Genomic DNA, 20,720 nt, shown 5'->3' with positions numbered 1-20,720 from the left:
CTGCGTGGAGTTTGCATGTTCTACCCGTGTCTGCATGGATTTCCTCTGGGTACTCCGGTTTCCTCCTACATGTTAGGTGCATTGGCGATTTTAAATTGTCCCTAGTGTGTGCTGTGTATGTACGTGCCCTGCGGTGGGCTAGTGCACTGCCCGGGGTTTGTTTCCTGCCTTGCGTCCTGTGTTGGCTGGCATTGGCTCCAGCAGACCCCCGTGACCCTATAGTTAGGATATAGCGGGTTGGATAATGGATGGATGATTACTGAGGGTTCAATGAGAGCTGAAATCCGTATTTTGGGCAGTTACAGAAGTGAATAGGGTAGCAGGAGGACAAGAAGAAATATTTGAGTGATAAAGCAGACAAGGTCATGAAGCTAGCAAAACAATGGCAAGAATGCAGAGCAAATGTATTTAAGAACATAAATCAAAACCATTAAAACAACTGAAAAATCAACAATACTTGAGACACCAATCACTAGAGATGATTAAGATAACTGAATTAGTTCATAGGCATTGCTGGCATAGCCAAAAGTGTGAATGGACATTAGGTGTAATGTCCAAAGCCCTATGTGTGACTTAATCGGTTCCTTTCAAGTTTGCTTTTCCTCCCACCTTTGTCCCAAACACTTTCCATTTTCACAGTCAACTGTGCCTTAGGCATGAGATGACTTCAATCCCTTATTTGTTAATTGGTGTAAGTACGGTTTATCTGACTTTATGCACAAAATTACAAGAAAAATGTTAATTACAGTCTCTAAACAAGAATACATCTTTCCTAATCACCTTTTACTCAGACACTCCACAGGGTACTGTGCTAAGCCCACTTCTATACTCCTTGTCCACTATGCCTACGTGGCCAGACACAGCTCCAATTCAGTAATTAAATTTGCTAATGACACCACCACCATCAACCAGATCACCAACAGCAAGGCAGTTTATATAGATGAGGTTTGCTTTCTAATTCATTGGTGGCAATAGTGGCAGGGTAACAATTTCACCTTTAATGATTAACAAAATCAAGGCCCTGGTCATAGACCCCGGGAAGGAGATTGCAAACCATAAATCAATCTACATTAGAGGTATACTTTGAATTTCTTGGAGTGTACCATCACTGATGAACTGAAGTGGGCAGAACACATTTCATCTCTTGTCCAAAAGGCTCACCAGTGCCTATTTCTCCATCTGTTCTATATACTTCAATAGGTGCACAGTGAAGTCCATCCTGACTGGCGGTATCACATCCTGGTACAACACCCGCTCAACTGAAGAATAAAATGCACTGCAGTGGATAATGAAGGTGGCCCTGAATATTACTGGTACGTAGCTTCCTTCTGTTAAGGACATACTAAAAGACAAATAGTCTTATTAAAGACCAGCAATCCTGCACAGCTACTTTTTGCACTCCTCCTTTCGGGGCAATCAGTAAAGGACCATTAACATTTGCACCAGTAGATACAGGTACAGTTTATATAAACAAGTTGTAAGGTAGCTGAACAGTCAGTCTAATAATTCAAATATTATATATGCTGCATGCTATGTATTCTTATTTACTTTTTTTGTATTGTATTTTGTGGGCTGCTCTGAGGAGACACGCAAGTAATAATTTAATTGTACTATGTTCACATGATAATAAACTTGACTTTACCTGCCAAAAACAGTAAAAAAACAGCCAAAAGAGTCTGCAAAAAGCTCTATTCCATATTTTTTCTAAAGTCTAGTAACTGACAAATTTGTTTTAGAATTTATTCAGAAGCTTTGATGCGCAAAATGCCAGCTTAAATAGCATCTACACACTGACTTCATTTGGTGTGACTTCTGGTTATTATGGGATGGCAACAGGCATTGTCACTAAATATAAAAAGGTCACGCCTTATCTAAATTCCAGAAACAAAATTGTGTATCAGAAAAACAATTAATATAATGCAAAATATATAAATTTAATACTCTGGAAAGTACCAATTGGATCAAATGAGTCAATACTAATAACAATATTCCACACACTAATAACTACATTGCCATTTTGTTTCTCTTCTTTCATGGACACTGCCATTTTCTAGGTTGTTGTAAGGCCATTGCCATACTAATCCCCTTGCTAGTCATGTAGTCAATGACAGGTTGTAACTTGTGATATAATCACACTATAATTACACAAGATAGTGGTGCACAAGAGCTAGTATCCAAGAAAATGGAAAATTTCAAAATAAATAAATGAGTGCTAGGAAAAGACTTATAGGGATTTGAAATGTCATATTTGACTGTAGTGTCTGGATTTTCTTTTGTGGTTTTGGTGTTTTGGCTCAACAAATCTCTTGATCTTATCCTTAAAGGGGCAAACTGGCAGCAGCTTTCTCAGTCAGGTAGATTATGCTAAAACCTAACCAACAGAAAGTCTTCCGGACTTTTGATTCTAAGTGGAGTTTCAGGCTACCCTGATGTTTGCTGGACTGCCTGCCCTCTAGTATAATATGTAAACATAGCCAGGCCACCGCTCCTTCTTCTTTCTGTTTTTACCTGTACACTTTGCACATTCCTGGCAGGGTCTATCACTCATTTGAGGTCTAGAGTGTAATTTTCTCTCTTTGCCTCAGGTTTAGTAAGATAATTCTGTCTGTCCAGCAGCACCTTGGTAGTACCATTGCCTTTCTTATCCTGGCATCTCTTAAAGAATACAGCTTAGTCAACTGTGTCAATGTCTTTGTAAATTTTGTACCCTTAAGTTAACTTCTCTAGGTACTACGTCACAACACCGTGGACCTGGTATGGACTGCTTGCTTATTTACTGTGCAGATTTTGCTAATTCTGTCTATTTCTGAGTGGATTTTCTCCTAGTACTTTGGCTTCATTCCACACCACAAAAGAAATGAGTGTTTACTGGGATTATGATTCCAAACTGCCTCAGTATGAGTGAGGGTAACATGCACTGAACGGTTGTCCTGTCTGAGCTTTGCTCCTTTCTTGTTCTAATTACACAGAGACTGGCAGCAACACCCTCTAGATAAGTAACAAAATAACAGGTTTATAAAATGGTTGGAGAGTCAGAATCGTGAAAAGAAAAACTAATCTTACGTGTATTTTGAAAATACTCATATCAATTCACATCCTTTCCACTACAAAACAGCAGTATGTTTTGCATTTTAAGCAGTATTCATGAAACTGCAGTATAGACAGTTTGACTTACAAGCAACACTTTTTATAGACCCTCCTTACACACAAGCAAAACTGACATTAAAAAAATCATTCATTTTGCAGCAGTGCTTTAGAAAGAAAGAAAACTCTTATTCTGATTTTTGAATGAACTTACTGTTTATTGGCTCTGTGGTTCTTATCAGTACTGAAACCACACTTCCACTGGGTGATAAGGTAAAACTCACCAACATGGAAAAACAGGTGGCCAGATCTCCAAATTCCCTCAACTGCTTTTCAACATCTAATTTTAACATACTAGCATTACAGCAGAAGGTTTTATTTGAAGTCTATTGAAGCACCAGCTGGAACACTCTCACATCTTGTGTTTGACTTGTATTATTCGACTGAAAACTTGAATAAAAATATAGCTGAATAAAACAGATTTTCAATTTTAATGAAATAAACAGAGAATCTCAGAAAGTGGAGTTATTGAAAAGTGTGCAAGGTCATGCAGTGCTGTGGTAATAAAAACAGCTATTCCACATATTTAGACCTCCCTCATCTTGCCTGAGAAGCCTTCTGTGAGAAATTTACATGCAGAAGATATTCATAGTTCACAAAGAGGTCTCTATATTAACAGTGGCACCCATATACAGTATGTATGTTGTTTGTTGTTATTTTATAAGTTGGTTGACATTAGTTGACCACTTCCTTTGATCTGTTCTTGTCAGCAATATAGGTAACAGTGCATGTTAAGCGCAAGGAGACAGACTAGCACAGCGGTTATCACTGATACCTCACAACTCCAGGGCCCTGTAGTCAAAGTCTAGGCTTGCCATTGCTAGTCCAGAGTTCTTACTTTCTTCCTGCATCCACGCGGCCTTTCTCCAGTATTCCAGTTTGTTCTCATATCTCTAAGATGTATGTATCAACCCAATGTGTGTTCATACATGAGTGTGTCCTGTCTTATTCATGTGTCTATTTTGTACCTGATGCAGCAAGGACAAACTCAGCCTGTCTATGATTCTATAACTGTAATAAGCAGGTTTAGAAAATGAATGAATAGTAGGTGCAGGGAACTCTCTTGTTAAATCATCTCAGACTTCATCTAGAGTATGATAATAAAAAGTGGTCATTTGTAAAAGAATGAAAGTACCTCATATGCCCATCCTCATGCTAAATAAATGTAACTCAAATAAGAAATAATATCTATAAATAATTCAGATTATATTTTGCCTGATTTGTGACTGTGACTATTATATTTGGCTTCACTCACTCTTCTTTTCTCTTTTAGCATCACATGGTGGTTGCTAGAGGACACTGCCTAAGTGATGTTATGTGTGCAACATGCACTTTAGTCAGGTAATAAGAATAAAATTCAGACCTTTACTCGCATTTATTTTACTGTTTTTCTTGACTTTACTTTGTTAATAGACTATGATTCTTAGCTCCCATTTTGGTTTGCTCATTTGATGCTTTCGTCTCTCTGTTTTCAATCCTTTACAATTAGCCATTTGTCAAGTTCTTTATCTCCTTTTTTTTAACGTATACGGGCACAATAGTTTTCACCTGTCCTTTAAAGGGTATTGATTTTTCCAACTTTCCTTTTAAGGAGACTACAATTGGTAAGCTGTCATTTTTGAAACAAGCCTGTTTTTCTTTTCTTTTTACAAGAATTACATTAACAGATGTTGGTACTAAACAAGAAAAAGTAAAAAGGCAGCACTAAGATGAGTCCACTCGTGCTCTGCAAAGTTAGTTCAAGCGCCTGCCTACTTTACTTAATCCTAGGGAGCCCAAATAAAAAGCCATGAGAACCAAAAAATAAAAAGGGAGGATGTGCTTAAGTAAGCAAATTTATGAAATGCATAAGCAAGTAAATAAAACACTGAGAAAATGCCTCAAAACCAATGACATTGTGTTACTGAGCCTGTTTTACAGGGAAAAAACGGCTTCAGTAATCCAGCATGTACATGGGATGCAACAGCTCTAAGTCCACTCCGAGCAAAGAGATCTTCACAATGAAATCATAATGGTGCCACTAATCTGAAAATCCAGAAACAGCAGGTAGTTATAAATCAAACAGTAAGAAAGAAAAGATAATATTTAAAATGTACACAAAGATACCATGAAAACATACTCAATCATCAGTTGATTTTGACACTTGCCAATACAACTTGATTCTAATGAAAGAAAAGCTACTTTAAAAAGCTGTAAGTCAAAAGTTGTTTCTCTGTATGAAAATCTTTCCAGTGGGCAGTGGAAATTAAGCACTTAGTAACAATGCGGTTTTTCTGTACAAGCTCCAGAAGTTTCACGTAGTCAGCATAAGGAACCCTTCATGATTCGTCAGAATAAAAATGGTTCTGTGTGTGCATAGAGGGGAAAAAAATGAGAAGAATTTCCATTTCTCAAGTCTTCCCGCTATATTTTCATTCTTAGTGGAATGTTTGACTTTGATGGCATGCCTCAAAGGTCACTTTTTCTGTAGAAATGGCATTCATGAGATTTAATGTTACAAGAAAAAAAAAAATCAACTGCACAGAAGAAAGAGTTTCTTTCACAGCTTAGCCTTCTGGCTCTGTTTTACAAAGAACACTCTGTGGCATGACAACCAAACAAACATGTTAGTGGTAACAGTTATGTTCTTATTTTACTATTTGACCTCTACTGTGACACCATAATGAGTAATGGTATGGTTATTTTCTGTTATTTTCTTCTTTTTTTGTATAGAAAAGCCCCAACAGCAAAAATATTACAGATGTGAACAATTAATCCATTCTTCAGTTTAGTTATCCAAAATGTGTTAAAAGGAAAGAAAACTAACAGGTCTCAAGCCCACTCATATTAGTGGCCTTCTGTCTTTTCCTTCTGTAGTGTAGCAAAATTAATCTTTACATTCTGCAATCAGTGTTGTACAAATAGAATCCACTGACAATTTAATTTTGACTGTAGCCAGAAGGAAGAGAGAGCCAATGTAATACCCTAGACAATCACACGTAACAGTGGTATAGGATCAATGTGTTTAGAAATGTAGAGTTTGTGCTAAAAAACAAACACTTCCTGCATCACTTGGACTGCTTTGGATCATCCATGCACCCTTACTTAACTATGTGATGTGTCCTATGAAAGATTTGATTGATTTACCACCCTGTTGTTGTCCAATGTAGTTTACAACAAAGCTCTTTATATTTCCTCTAAGTCTCACCTTCTGCATTGGATTGAAACTGAGTCACTGCCACTCAGTATTGAGGTGTAGGCAACTAAATTATTGTTTTGTAAGAAATGTTTCTGGTGTAAATGTATCTTGGTTTCATAAATGTGGTGTTGTTTGATTCTCACACAGTATACTGTAACTCCTGAGTCATAGCCAGCCACCTGAGCATTTGAGGACAGAATGCACTGAAATGAAAAATATACATTATGCAGATGTTGACCGAGAGCTTAGCACTGCTGCATCAGTGCTGTGGGTTTGAAACTTGGCCCAGTCCCTCTCTGTGTGAAACTATTCATCCAGTGCCCATATGGGTTTTTCTCTTAGTGCTTTAGTTCTCTTGAAAATCTTAAAAATCAGTATTTTAGGTTAACTGCAGAATTTGGAATTTGGCCCAGTATGTGTGTAGCTGACACTTTATCCAATGTTAATTCTTCCCTTTCAACAGATCCTGCAGGTAAAGGTGTAAACTCTGGTTTGGATCAATGGAGTCTGAAAATTAGTGAATGGAAGGGTAATAACTAGATAAAACACACACACCAATATGCTGAGCAGAACTGATTACAGGATATAAACTGCTGGATCAAAACTATTCTTAATAATGTGTATTTCATAACTGGCATTATATAGTGTAATATTTGACTTTGTTATTAACCAACTGTATTTTATTAGTATATCACACATTTTCTACTTACATGGTCACAATGCGCAGTACCTAGTTGAGCTAGCTTTGTCATGGCTTAAACGAAATGATGTGACACATTAAATAGTCAGATTTAATTTGAGAGCAAAGCCATGTGCTGCAGACAGAAATTGTGTGTGTGTGTCAGAGAGAGAGAGAGAGAGAGAGAGAGAGAGAGAGAGAGAGAGAGAGAGAGACCAAACCAATCAATCCAATCCATTTTAATTCAACTCATTTTTACATAACACCCTCCTTAGGACAGCTGAATGTGCTGCACAGATTCTCAGGTTCAGACAGATCATATTTTACAAGAATGACAAACTAATGATACTGGAAAAAACATTAGCATAAATATTTAATAATAAGACAACATGCATTAACAATACTGGTAATCAGATAAAAAACTGATTATGCATTATGTATGTATGTACACACAAATTATATATTATATATAGATTGTGATTTGGTGCCCAGTTGGCAAGAGGTTGCCAAAGTCAAAGTAACCACAATGATGGTACAGTCCAGTGTTAATATAGGAGAAAATCAGAATAGAAGTGAATAGTCAAAATAAAAGAAAACTTTATCTACTGCAATGGGCCTAGGCCTGACAGGTCTTGAATCCTTATCTGCCAGGCAGGGAATGTTTACATATTTACTCACCTCCTTCACTCTTCTGTCTCATTTGCTACTGTTTTTTCACTCTCTTTCTAATCAACTTAGACTTTGTTCTTCCAACTACTGCACCTTTCTTTCACTTGTCAACATTAAACTTAACCTGGCCATTATTGTTTTTTTGTGCTCAAGTAGCTGGTCAGGGCTTGCCTTTTCTGGCTAAATATAACTCCAGGCTAGAACTCTCCTTTAAACCATCAGTAACCCTTAAAGGCTCTGGTTTCTTGGGCAGATTGAAAGCTGCTTACTCTTTCTCTCACTCCAGGGTACTTTGTCTTAGGTACTGGTCCCTCCTATTCATTCTGTGGCCTGGCAGACATCTAGGTTCTTTTGAACTCTCCATGACCTCACTATCTCTCACACTCTAAAGGAGGCAAACCTTAATAATACTACCTAGTAGACTTTCTCTGTCTCTCTACAACTGTTCAGAGAGTCAGGAAGCCATTGCATAATTCCACATGTCTGCAGGAAATTATTGCTATTTTTTTCTCAAGAGGCCACCATCTGTCACACTTGTGTTCTTGGAGACTTCATGTCTAGGGCACAATGAAATCTATGACAAGGTTTACTTTCTCTAGCTTCTCTATCTATAGCTTAATTTTCACCTCTAAACTGACTGTCCAGTACCAATGAGTTTTTGGATTTTTTGTGCGAATTAGAAGTGTGATGGATTAGAACGCTTGCCTTGATCTCAACTGTGTTGAAGTAGACAATAGATGGCTGGGTGGATGTTGAACTGTATATTGTATATATTGTTTACCCTATACTACCCACTAATGGTGTGATTCTTGTTCAGCACCCCCGTGGCCCCACAGTAGAAAAAATTACCATGCTGGCAGTTCTTTCTTGGTTCTTGGGATATTAGTTTAATTTTAAAAGTGACGATCATAGTTTCTATAAAATAGATTTAATGTCTTTTAACTGTGACAACCTTGTTTTCACATAAATTACTGTATCTAAATGTTGTAAACACCCTCAAATGAGTTAGACTAATTTGTAAAGTAACACTGATTTATTGCCAATGTGTGAGGTCTTCAGGATATAAATATGTGTTCCATTTAGGTTACAGATTATTCTGATCCTTCCTTAACACAGTTAATGGGACGGAATAAAAGAACAAAAGTAATTGATCAGGTAATTGATTTTTCATAGTTGGATCTATGAGAGGTTAATAAATCTAGTATATAATTATGACCATGTGTTTAATTTTTAACATTTTGTAAAAATCCTAGAGACTCCTGCTGAGATTGAGTAACATTCAGTGGCAGGCGTTCTTATCCTTTAAAAGTAAATAAAAGTCACACATCAGCCATAATGTTCAATTTATGGAGAGGCTACAACATTGTTCTTCACAGCACCCTTCTATCTTTTTAATTTAGGGCATCTGGACATTTGGATTAACACAAGACCTCATGTAATTCATCTCTAACTTTTAGTCCTTTCCTTTCTGAGACTGAAAGGCTTTTATTTCAAATAAATACAGTAAGTTGGAAACTTCATAAATATTTTAAAAAAGCTGTGTAAACAAATACAAAGATCTATCTACCAGTTTTTTGAAGCTAACTAATCCTGTTCTTAAACACAGGGACTGCAGGCTATCACTACTGCAAAGAAGGGTGCAAAAATCAGCCGTGGTCACATTAATGCACACACCCACTGCCATTCATATGGAACCAGTACAACCAGTAAACATAATCTGGATGTCTTTGAGTTGTGGGAGAAAACTGAATTGCCCAATGAAAAACATCTGCCCCGGCCAGGATTCTGGTGCTGTGAGTCAGCAGTAGTAACAATTATGTAACTCTAAACAGAAAAATATATATCATCGTAAAATACTATCATAAATTATTAGTATAACCAGGAAAATATTGCTGATTGGCATTTTGACTACTTTACTGTATCTGCATAGTTAAACTAGCTGAGGCAATGTATAAAGCATTCTGCTGAGTTTTTATATTTCATTCTTATTCTAGTGTCATTTGGTACAGACCTGAGAGGGACAGGCTTCTTAAGTGGCCATAGACTATCAGAAGAGACTGGGACACCTAGATAATTCTGCCATAAAAGCAACTCCTGTGATCGTTTGTAGTCGAGTGTGCAGGCACAGAACTTAAAAAGCACCATTTGTAAAGCCCATTGGCTTTTGTATGAGATTGCCAGCAAGCCTCGGAAGCGACCCCTGTCCTTGAGTCGGCTCACAGGTCCAGGGTATAGTGTAACAGAAAAGACTGCCTCTGACCCCAGGTGAGCAGAGTGAAGTGTGGCCGATGGCATGTATGCACATCCAAGGGGACAAGGCAGTTGAAAGCAAGTGGAGCAGTGGGGTGATTGAGGAAGATGATAACAGGTCAGGCTGCTGAAGAAACCAACAGCCTTTTACAGGGTTAACTACTAGCAGCTTTCCACTAAGTGCTAAACCCGTTCATTTTAGAGATAAAAATCAAAACAACTCTAAAAGTGAGGACTAATGTCACTGGTGGACCCCTAGACCATGCTGAAGAGGGCTTGCTTCAGGATGGGTAGACCAGATATCCCTGCAGATGGAGTTCATGTTAACACTGAGGACGAGTGTTCCAAGAGGACGGCAGTGTAGTGCTCTGGGTCCAGACCTGAGGTAGTACATCGACTATGTGTCCCTGCTGCTAAACTCCATCAGCCTGGATGCATGGCTGTCGGTGAGCCTTGGATGTTGACCCTGGCTCACAGAAATGGGGGATAATGTGCCAGATGGGTTGCCTCTGACCTGAGGTGAGTGAAGTGAGGCAAGGTTGACAGCATGTATGCACAGGCAAAGGGACAAAGCAGCTGGGAGTGTGTAGGGCCACAGAAGACCTAAGCAGTGTGGAGAAATAGTCAAAGAAGACAGTAGCAGGCCTGACTGCTGAAGAAACCAACAGTTAGTTTCAGGACTCACTACCACCAGTTTTCTGCAGAGTTCTAAAGCCATTCATCCATCTCTCACTTTCTTGCGTTGTCACATTATACAGTATTTTCATTCAACTCATTTTATGGGGCAGTATTAAATGTTAAGTTTAAGAATGGAATAATAGGACACTTAGTTATTAAAGTTCTTTTTAAATATATAATATGTTGAAAACCTATTTTTAATATACACATACATTTTTTGATGGTGTTTCACGACCCCGGGGTTACGGGCTCAAATCCCAAGCCTGGACACTGTCTATATGGAGTTTACACGTTTTCTCTACATCTGTGTGTGTTGTGATTATGCCAGTAAATGCAAAATGCAAAGGGAAATCGTGCAGAAAAGACATGACTGCTCTAGGAGCTTAAAGAATTTATTTAGTGAACAAAACTAAACGGATGAAGCAAGATACTATTAAAGATAAACAAATAAAAAAGAGTAGTAAGTAAATACAAACAAAGCAAACGAAAGGGGGAAATTAACTGATATTGAAGAATAAAAAAATAGAAACATACATAATAAAGGCAAAACTGCAAAAGAAATAATATCCATCCATTATCCAACCCGCTATATCCTAATTACAGGGTCACAGGGTTCTGCTGGAGCCAATCCCAGCCAACACAGACTGCAAGGCAGAAAACAAACCCAGGGCAGGGCGCCAGCCCACCACAGGGACAATTTAGAATCACCAATGCACCTAACCCGCATGTTTTTGGACTGTGGGAGGAAACCAGAGCTCCTGGAGGAAACCCACACAGACACGGGGAGAACATACAGACTACATACAGGGAGGAACTGGGAAGCGAACCTGGGTCTCCTAACTGCAAGGCAGCAGCGCTACCCACTGTGCCACCCAAAATATCTCAATATACAAAGAAAATGTAATAACAAAATATACTAGTAAATGGTATAAGACAAAAAGTAGCAGAAAACACAAAGAGCAACATGTAAAAGTCAAAGAGATTAAAAAATACAAACATCCCAAAATTTAAAAAGCCAGACCAAAGTGCTAAACCTTAAATCAAATAGAAAGCCAAAATTGAAAAGCCACAAAATGGTACCCTAACAGGTCAAAGACCTCCAATTACCAGACACATATCCCAAGAAAAATACTCAAAAGAGGTGCAGTAACACAGTGAATCAAAAATACAACAATAATTCTCTGATTAAAGTAATGACACACCAAAGGATTTAGAGCCCTTAGTTACTGTAGCATAACCTATGTAATTACAGAAGCTGGAGTCAATTACCTAAACAGGGGTCTTATTACAGCATCTAATTAAACAATTAACAAACTGGACACAATACACTGAACAAATACAAGTCACAAAATTAAAGCAATTAACTGAAATTAAACTGAAAAGGGGAACTACAAAGCAGGGAGGAGAAACAGAAAGCAAAGAAAATAAAAAGGCAAAATTTATAAATGACTATAACAATGTGTGTTTTTCTATGGGTACCCCAGTTTTCCCACCAAAGACATTACTGATGAGTATACAAAACATTAGCCCACTTTGTATGTCTGAAACCTCTGGTCTATCCATGGCCGGTTGCTGCTTTGCACCCAATTACTGCCAAGTTAGGCTCTGGCTCCTCTGACCCTGAACTAAATTGTCCAAGATCAATAACAGCTAAATGAATTTTCATGTATCCCATTTACTGTAGATCAGATCTTTGTACAATTCATGCTAAACAAACTGCTTCAAGCTTACAAGTCTTTCCCTCTTTTAGTTTCCCATAATTACTATTTATTTATTTGAAACTGATTTATAGTAGCTTATTATTTGGATAAAATTCACCCTATCGATAAAAATCTCAGCAGTACCGGATGCATTCTTGACATACAAACATTGAACAATAATGTTTTGTTTAAATAACACTTTTAATGGGTATGTAAAGTTTAAACATTAAGTCAGATTTCTCAGTTAGGGCCCTATGATTGGACATAATAACAGATGTAACATATAAAAAGGGACTTCAGATAAAAACATGGAAATACACTGAATTTGGAAACCATTACAAAACGTCTGAGCGAATTAAACATTTTGAGAAATCTGTCTTTATCTGACTAATATGTTCATGTTTGTTGTTTGTGAATGCTATTCTTCACAGAACTCTGTTGTACTTCTATGTTTTTGGGTATGTATGTGTGCATTATAACATTCAGGGCGGGTGCCTATGCACCTGTACGTCAGTAAAGACCTGTGGGTTAGTTAGTTGAATTTTGACTAATGAGGGAAAGTGCCAATGTCAGCAACATCAGGTAGTCGAACAACATTTAAAAAAGTAAAAAACTCAATCTTAACCACTAAATTTAGGGCACAACAATGTCCCAGTGATTTTTATTTATCATTTCAACAAGTTTTTTAAAGTGTACCCACACTGTGCCTCAAATGAGGCCCTCTTTCTTTCTGTGAAGCTTGCTGATTATTGGAATGGTGCAAGGCGGTGATTCCTGAGGATTACTAATATAGCATTGCTGTTTGAATACTTCCTAGTCAGCTCTGATTGCACTGTGAGAGAAACATCAGCAAACACAAGAGACTCCTCACAGTCGATTCACTTAGTGAGCTCAAGAGCAGCCGTTTCACAATCCTTCACTTAAATGAGGATGTGTGTCAGAGACAGAAGTAAGTCAAGTAAGAACCACATTAGAATAAATTGCACTGATGAAGGAGATTAGAATGTAAAGACCTTTACTTTAATGAATTCAGATGATTGAATTGCACTTTTATTTATAGTTATATTTATTTTACATTATGTGCTGAAACTTAAATTCATGTATTTATACATTTATAATTTCATTTATTTGCTGAATAGAAAAATAAATCTGAGAAAACTAAAAATGGAGAAAAGAATTAATTTAAGGAAAAATCCAGTAGATTTCACCAAACTTTATTAATGTAGTGTTTTCTTGCAAATAATGTTTTCTGAAAATAAATGAATTTGTTATATTATTAATTTGTTAATTAATAGATTCATTTCTATTGCAAACTGCATGACTCCAGTCAGCCTCTTTATCGTTCACTGTTCTGGAATGCCATAATGTAATGGTATTATGCTGCATTTCCAAGCATGATAATGCAGCATCAACACACTTCGCTATGGTATCATGGATCCTAAAATCTTTATAATCATGATAAGAGTATGCTTTTGAAAAAGGTAGAAATGAACAAGACTTAGTCAATACACTTCTGCCCAAAACGATTTTTCCCTTCTGACCCAAAAGCAATCACCAGCCTTTTTAGCACATTTTCCCACAATTCCCACTACCAGTCTCTCTCATGAGAAGCAGTCAAAAGCTTCCTAGAAGCTAGTCAATAATAGTGTAGTCTTACCTTTTGTTAGCATCCCTGAGAAATCAATTATATTGTTCTGATAGGGGCAACCTTTTATAACACCATGCTGCTTCTCTTTTAGAATGTTTTCCTCAAGTTGATATCATTTCCTGTTTTCATTCCAGTTAAGGAACTCACCATTTATTTATTTATTTATTGCCCAGAGGAATACCAATTATTTCTCTGATGTGACCCCACATTCATCCCCAGTTTTACATCAGTGCTCCAAACGCTGTTCATTTTCATAGCAGCCTCCCTTCACCCTCTTGTTGTTTGCTGAGATCATCACCAGAGTGAATAGGGCTCTTCCTTCAGCGAAAAAAAAAATGCCGTACTAACCAGGGCTTGTTCGGCACCTCTAATTGACACATAATAGAAAAACAAAGAGCAAAACTGCATGTGCTTTATCAATGTTGAGGCCCTCTGCTGGAATCTGCGAAGTGGGAGCGTATTCCCCACTAATAGATTAATGTTCCCACAGCCACTGCTTACCAACAGGCCTCTCCAGGGGAATTCTCCTGGCACAATGGTCTCTATGTGTCTTCCTATAGCTAGGATAAATGAGTTTGTTTTTTCATTGACCAGCCACCAAATCCCCTTTCACTGCCTTGTTATCTTGTTTTGCTTCTTTGTTCTGTATCAAATGCAGATGAAAATGGACATGAGTATAGTCAATGGGCTAATCAGCATGTTAGTCAGACAGTCAATGGAAAGGGAGAAAAACAGTAAATTCATCACCACATGAGTCCATACAATATGAGTTAAAAAAAACAACAAAATCTCTTTTCAGAAAATGGTAAACTGATTAAGTTCACTCTTATAGAACTTGGTCTAGTCTGTGGTTCATAAAAAATAAATATATATACATAAATATATAGTGGAGCTTGGGGGGCATCTCAAACCCCAGACATAACTGCACCCCACACAAGTCCCTGGTTAAAAAATCCTTTTATTTTCACAAAAACACCTTCTCATAAATAGGTTTCTGACACAACAAATGTATGAATGTAAGTCTAAGGCCAAGAATCCTGTCACCTGTGCCAGTTGTGGATTATGGGGGTGTCACTCACACCCAAACACCAAACACAATTGCACCAGACGTTTTTCCAGGTTCAAAAGACCTTTTATTTGAAATTATACCTTTACAGGTTTTCTTCCAACTTCATGACACATTATGCACAATTTTTTCTCATCTACTTCTCCCAGACAAGCTTTGTCCTCCCCGTCTCCCAGTTTCAACTCTCAGTGCAGAGCAGCTTCTTTTATGCTAGACTTCAGTGGCACAACATTACACCAAGGAAGGAATTCTGGGTTGGCCTGAACTGCCATAAAGTAAAGGACTCCTCTCCCTGCAGTGCCCTTTGGAGGTATCCAAGGACCCCAACAGGACTGCCAATCAAAACTACAATCCTATGCAGCCCTTCAGGTATACAAACTAGAGCCATACCATACACTGCCTTCTAGTGCACTGGGAGAGCATTTGGTCTTGAGAAGCACTCTGCCTCTGTCGATCCATTATTCCTGCCTCCCAGCCAAGGGAGGTAACAGCACCCATTCAAGGTGAAGATGCCCATCTGTCCATGTTGTTACTCCATGGTGGCCTCCTGTCAGAGAGGCAGAAGACGTGCTGGGAGGAATAACCTTAGTCCATTATGATAGCATCCCGTGCTGGGTAAGGTAACATAATCCATGTCTTCCATCTCTCTCTCTCTCTATATATATATATATATATATATATATATATATATATATATATATATATATATATATATATATATATATATATATATATATATATATATATATATATACAGGTATATGTATATATATTGTGACAAGAAGAGACATGAGACATAGCAAAGGTTTTGGGCAGCCACCCATATAATCTGTATCCTGGTTGCAAAAAGTAAAAGTCTGAATGCAAGTAAAGTTTACAAGACCGAGTCCAAAACAGAACTGTCTCTCTATAGGAAGGGAGTGAGACTTTACAAGGAAGTCAGGGGGAAGTGATGTCATCCTGTAGGCTGGGACAGGAAGTGGCGTGTTCAAAGTCGAGGCAGTGGCTCCTTGTGGGATTTCCTGGGAAAGATCTGCAGGGAACTTAGAACCCCGCCACCCCCTGGGCAGATGTGTTACCATTATTCTCCAAGCCCTTCAGCTGCCTCCTATTCACACGTGTGTGACAAGATACATACATATTGTGGCAGATGGCCAGGGCCCTTGCCCATCCAGGAAGCTTCCATGTTGGGAGAACCGGGAGAGCAAGTGTGGCCAGAACGTTACCTCTAATGGAATGCTAGATGGCAGCCCCCCTGGGTTGCAGCGGTGCCTCAGACTCCTGAGAGCTTCTTAGAGCTTCTGAGAGCTTCATTGGAGTTGGAGTTTGCCACAGCCCTGTTGGAATCCGTGGGTGCCGCCACGGGGTGCTACAACTGCTGCTGAGCCCTGGAGAGTAGATCTTCCTCCACAACCGGAAGTGCTGCCGGAATTATGTTTACAGACACCTTGAGTACTTCTGGGTGCCTTATATAAGGGGTTAGAGGACATTACTCCATAGGCCAGAGTCGGGAGGAGTGAGACAAAGCTTGCAGAGGAGGAGTGGAGGAGAATAAGAAAAAGAAGAACAAGGAAAGAGTATTGGGTTTAAGGTGTGCTGCTTGTTCTTAAGACTGTGTTGTACTTGTGGGAATGAGGAAGGCGTTGCCCACAAGTGAAGAAAACAAAATAATAAGCTTGTACTTATTATCAGTGTGCCTCCAGCATCTGTCAGTGTCAGGCTGAGTGGCTGCTATGCCCTCTAGAGATCTCACTATATATATATATATATATATATATATATATATATATATATATATATATATATATATATATATATATATATATATATATTATAAAGCTGCTTGTCCCTGATTGACTCACAAACTATATTCAGATAGCTTAAGGTAAAACAGTTTTAAATAATGGATCAGCAGCATAGCCCAGACACTCAAAAAAATCCAACCATTCAGAAAAGTTAATTTTATATTGACAAATTGGAGAAAGCTGCAATGATATTTCATTTTTAGCAGTTAGAAATGAATGTCTTAGTTACGGTCCATGTAGTCATCCCTCATTCTGTATGGTGTCATTTATTAATAGATTACCCCAAAATAAATAATTAATACCTATTCATTTTAACCACAACATCTCTCACACTCTTCCTGCATGCATTCTTGCGTTTGGTAGTGCACTGCATTTTGCTGTGTTCCCAGTTTTATTTCAAATGAAGCAGCAGCTAATACGATCAAGAAGATAATGGATTTGACACAGAAATTCTTTTCTGAATATGATGAAAGCAGAAAAATCTTTTGCATCTGTCAACTCTAGATAAAATGTGTATAAATGAGTCTGCAGTTTCGTACATTTATAAGAAAGAAATAAAAATAAATTTGCAAAATTTTGCAGGTAGGTTACCAAAACTGAAAATTTGGTGTCTCAAGTGCATGATTAGGCTCTAAGTGAAAACGGAAGACGTCTTTAAAATTTGGATAAAAGATCTAGAAAGAAAAGTAACCTCTGTTCTTTTTCCATACCTAATTAACACTGGTCCATTGGAGGGCTCACACACATTTCTTTGGGATATGGAGTAAACTGGAGAGTCTGGGGGAAACCCAAGCAGGCAAAATTAGAATCTGCAAACTCAGTGAGCCAGCATGAGACTTGAACAGTGATGCCTTCAGCTTCAATAGCAATCTGAACTGCTGTGCAACAGTCTAGATTACACAGGTAAGGCATTGGTTTGATTTTTATGGAGACTTTTATTAAGTATGCATGTGACTTATTATTAAAGAAGACTTTCAAAATGTAGGCTTATACTGTTTTATTTATTAAGACTTTTATGTATGCCTATGGCATATTTTTATTCTTTTATTTTATTGATCATTTTATTTTACTTTCATTAAGTATGATCTTTATTAAATATGCCTATAGGGTTAAGAGGCAATGCTAACTACTGCTCCACTGTTAATATTACATGTAATACATTGGTTTAATTTTATAGAGTGGACTTTTTCTGCCTGGGGTGCTGTTCAATATTTGCAGATTTCACATTTTGACAGAAGGTCTTGGAACATAACCCACACAGAAAGTATGGAATGACTATATATAGAAGAATATTTATCAACACTACACAAGGGATATCAAAAATTTAAAAAGTTTATTCCTCCCCCTACTATTGTTTATAAATACATAATGCATATTTTATGAATCACATGTTTTAACAATATTTTATTAAAACTATGCATTAAATAAAAAACTCATTTTTGAATATATTCTTAAAAAAAAAGAGGCCATTAGAATATTACATTTTCTATAGAACTGTTATCATTTTCCAAAAAATATACTGAAGCTTAACATTTCATATCATTCCCACAATACCCTAGCTTTATGCACATTCATACATTAAGATGTGGATCTATTGTGTATTATTTTATTGTCTGGAAGCATGACATCTTTCGATATCCTTTCAATTTTCAAATTTCAATTGCCATATTCTATGGTAAGCCAAATTAACATTTAGAGATATCTCAAAATGAATTTTAAGATATCTGGAAATGCATTTTAGATATCTCAAACTGAATTACAGATATCTAAAAATGCATCTATTTTAAGATATCTAAAAAGCATTTTATGATATCTCAAATAGATTTCAAGATATCTTGAAATGATGTTCTATACATTTTGAAATATCTGAAATGCATTTTAAGATATCTTAAATGGAATTTGAGATATCTCGAAATAGGTTCCTGTGCATTTCAAGATATCTCAAATACACCTGTAAAATTCCCTATTCTTTCAATTGGACTTTCTGTCTATTTTAAGATATCTCAAAATCTATTTGAGATATCTTCAAATGTGCAGGAAGTTATGTTAAGATATCTGAAAATGTATTTCAGATATCTCAAAATGAATCTGAGATATCTTAAAATGAGTGGGAAGTTATTTTAGGATATCTCGAAATATAATTAAGAGATCTCAAAAAACATTTAAGACATCTTAAAATTCACTGTTGTATGAGATATCTAAAATACATTTTTAGATATCTAAAATTAATTTCATGATATCTTAAAATGGGTCTCTGCTCCATTTCAGATATCTAACAATGTATTACAAAATATCTCAAATTGTATTTCAAGATATCTAAAATGCATTTTAAGATATCTTTAAAAGGATACTCAATTATTTCAAGACATCTCAATAGCATTTTCAGATATCTACAATACAATTTAAGATATCTGAAATACATTTCCAGATATCTCAAAACAGCTTCCTGTCCATTTTCAGATATCTCAAATACATTTTCAGATATCTCAACATCACTTCCTGCTCATTTCAAGATATCTCAAATACATTTTGAGATATCTTATAATAAACAAGAAGTTCCATTGAAATAATAGGCAGTTTTACGGGAAATGATTTTGAGATATCTTGAAACCCATTTAAGATATCTTAAAATGCACGAAAGGTCAATTTAAGATATCTGAAAATTCATTTGAGATATCTTGAAATGCAGACACAATTATTTTGAGATATTTGAAAATGTATTTGAGATATCTTGAAATGCATTTGAGATATCTCAAACTGTATTGCAGATATCTTAAAATGTGAAGGAAATTATTTTAAGATATCTCAAAGTGAGTAAGTAAATTACATTTTACGATCTGAAATTCATTTTGAGATATCTCTAAATGTTAATTCGGCTTTCCACTGTATGGCAACTGTCTTGTATTGTTTGTGATTAATTCACATGTCTGACTTATTCCTGCACAATGATTTAGCTGGGAGTTTAAAATTAACACTCCAGTTTATAAGTGCATCATTAGTATTCTATAAATTTCTCTGTATCAATAAGCACTGCCATGATAAATGTGCTATTCATCCTATGAGAAAAACAAAAAGCTTGCAGAATACAAGCCTTAATTACTACTAGTAAATAAATAAATCCTGTTCTAAAAAGATCGAAATTAAGCACAAACTGAAATTTTCCAGCTCTTGCCTGCACTTCCAGAAAGCTGGTACAAAGAAAACCATAAGTGTCCTGTCAATTTCTAAACTACTTATCTTGGTGACATCTATGATGGTGCCAACCTGAACTCAGCAGAACAGACTACTTTACCATCATTGACATCATCTTACTTCTCTATGGGAATCAGTTGCTTATGTATGTGATTTTCCTCTAACTAGAAATCAAGTAAACTACATTCCACTTAATTAGGCACCCCTTCTCATTACAACAAATAGTCAATCATTTGGCTGTAACATGATATATGTAGTATCCAGACATGGTCAAGAAGTTGTTTGACCAAATATTAGAATGAATTTGACCAAAGTGATAGTTGATCATAGAAATGATGGGTCTTGCATTTAAGAAACTGCTGTTGTCCTGAGATATTCACCCTTTAAAGTCTTTAGAGCTTTCAGATAATTTTTCATTACACAAAGAACATCAAAAGCATGGCTGTTCTGTGGACAAAAACAACTTGTTAAAGAAAGGCCTGAAGAGAATAGTCAGACTCATTTAGGATAACAGAAAGACCCGATTTACTCAAGTAACATCCCTTTGTAACAGTTATGAGCAGAAGAACATTTCTGAACACACAATACATTCCATCTTGAAGCAGACTACTCCTATGAACTAAGAACAGGAGGATGAGGTTACAATGGACAAGTGATCATCAAAATTTGCAACAAAATATTGGAAACATGTGACCTTAACTGTTGAACCTT

At 36.8% G+C, this 20,720-nt stretch overlaps 1 long non-coding RNA gene across 3 annotated transcripts in view; it reads left to right on the top strand.

The window, feature by feature from the left end:
- LOC120533617 overlaps positions 1–20,720 on the top strand; it is a 93,312-nt gene that overhangs the window by 44,456 nt on the left and 28,136 nt on the right. For all 3 annotated transcript variants that reach the window (XR_005634581.1, XR_005634579.1, XR_005634576.1), the window contains exons 2-5: positions 1,201–1,313; positions 4,418–4,485; positions 9,071–9,173; positions 17,552–17,720. This is a non-coding gene — a long non-coding RNA (uncharacterized LOC120533617). The remainder of the gene's footprint in view (positions 1–1,200; positions 1,314–4,417; positions 4,486–9,070; positions 9,174–17,551; positions 17,721–20,720) is intronic.

This window comes from Polypterus senegalus, chromosome 1 (assembly GCF_016835505.1).
Source record: "Polypterus senegalus isolate Bchr_013 chromosome 1, ASM1683550v1, whole genome shotgun sequence".
In the NCBI taxonomy this organism is placed as follows: domain Eukaryota; kingdom Metazoa; phylum Chordata; class Cladistia; order Polypteriformes; family Polypteridae; genus Polypterus; species Polypterus senegalus.
Note: the sequence above shows the minus strand (reverse complement) of the source record. Positions and strands in the feature narration are given on the sequence as shown.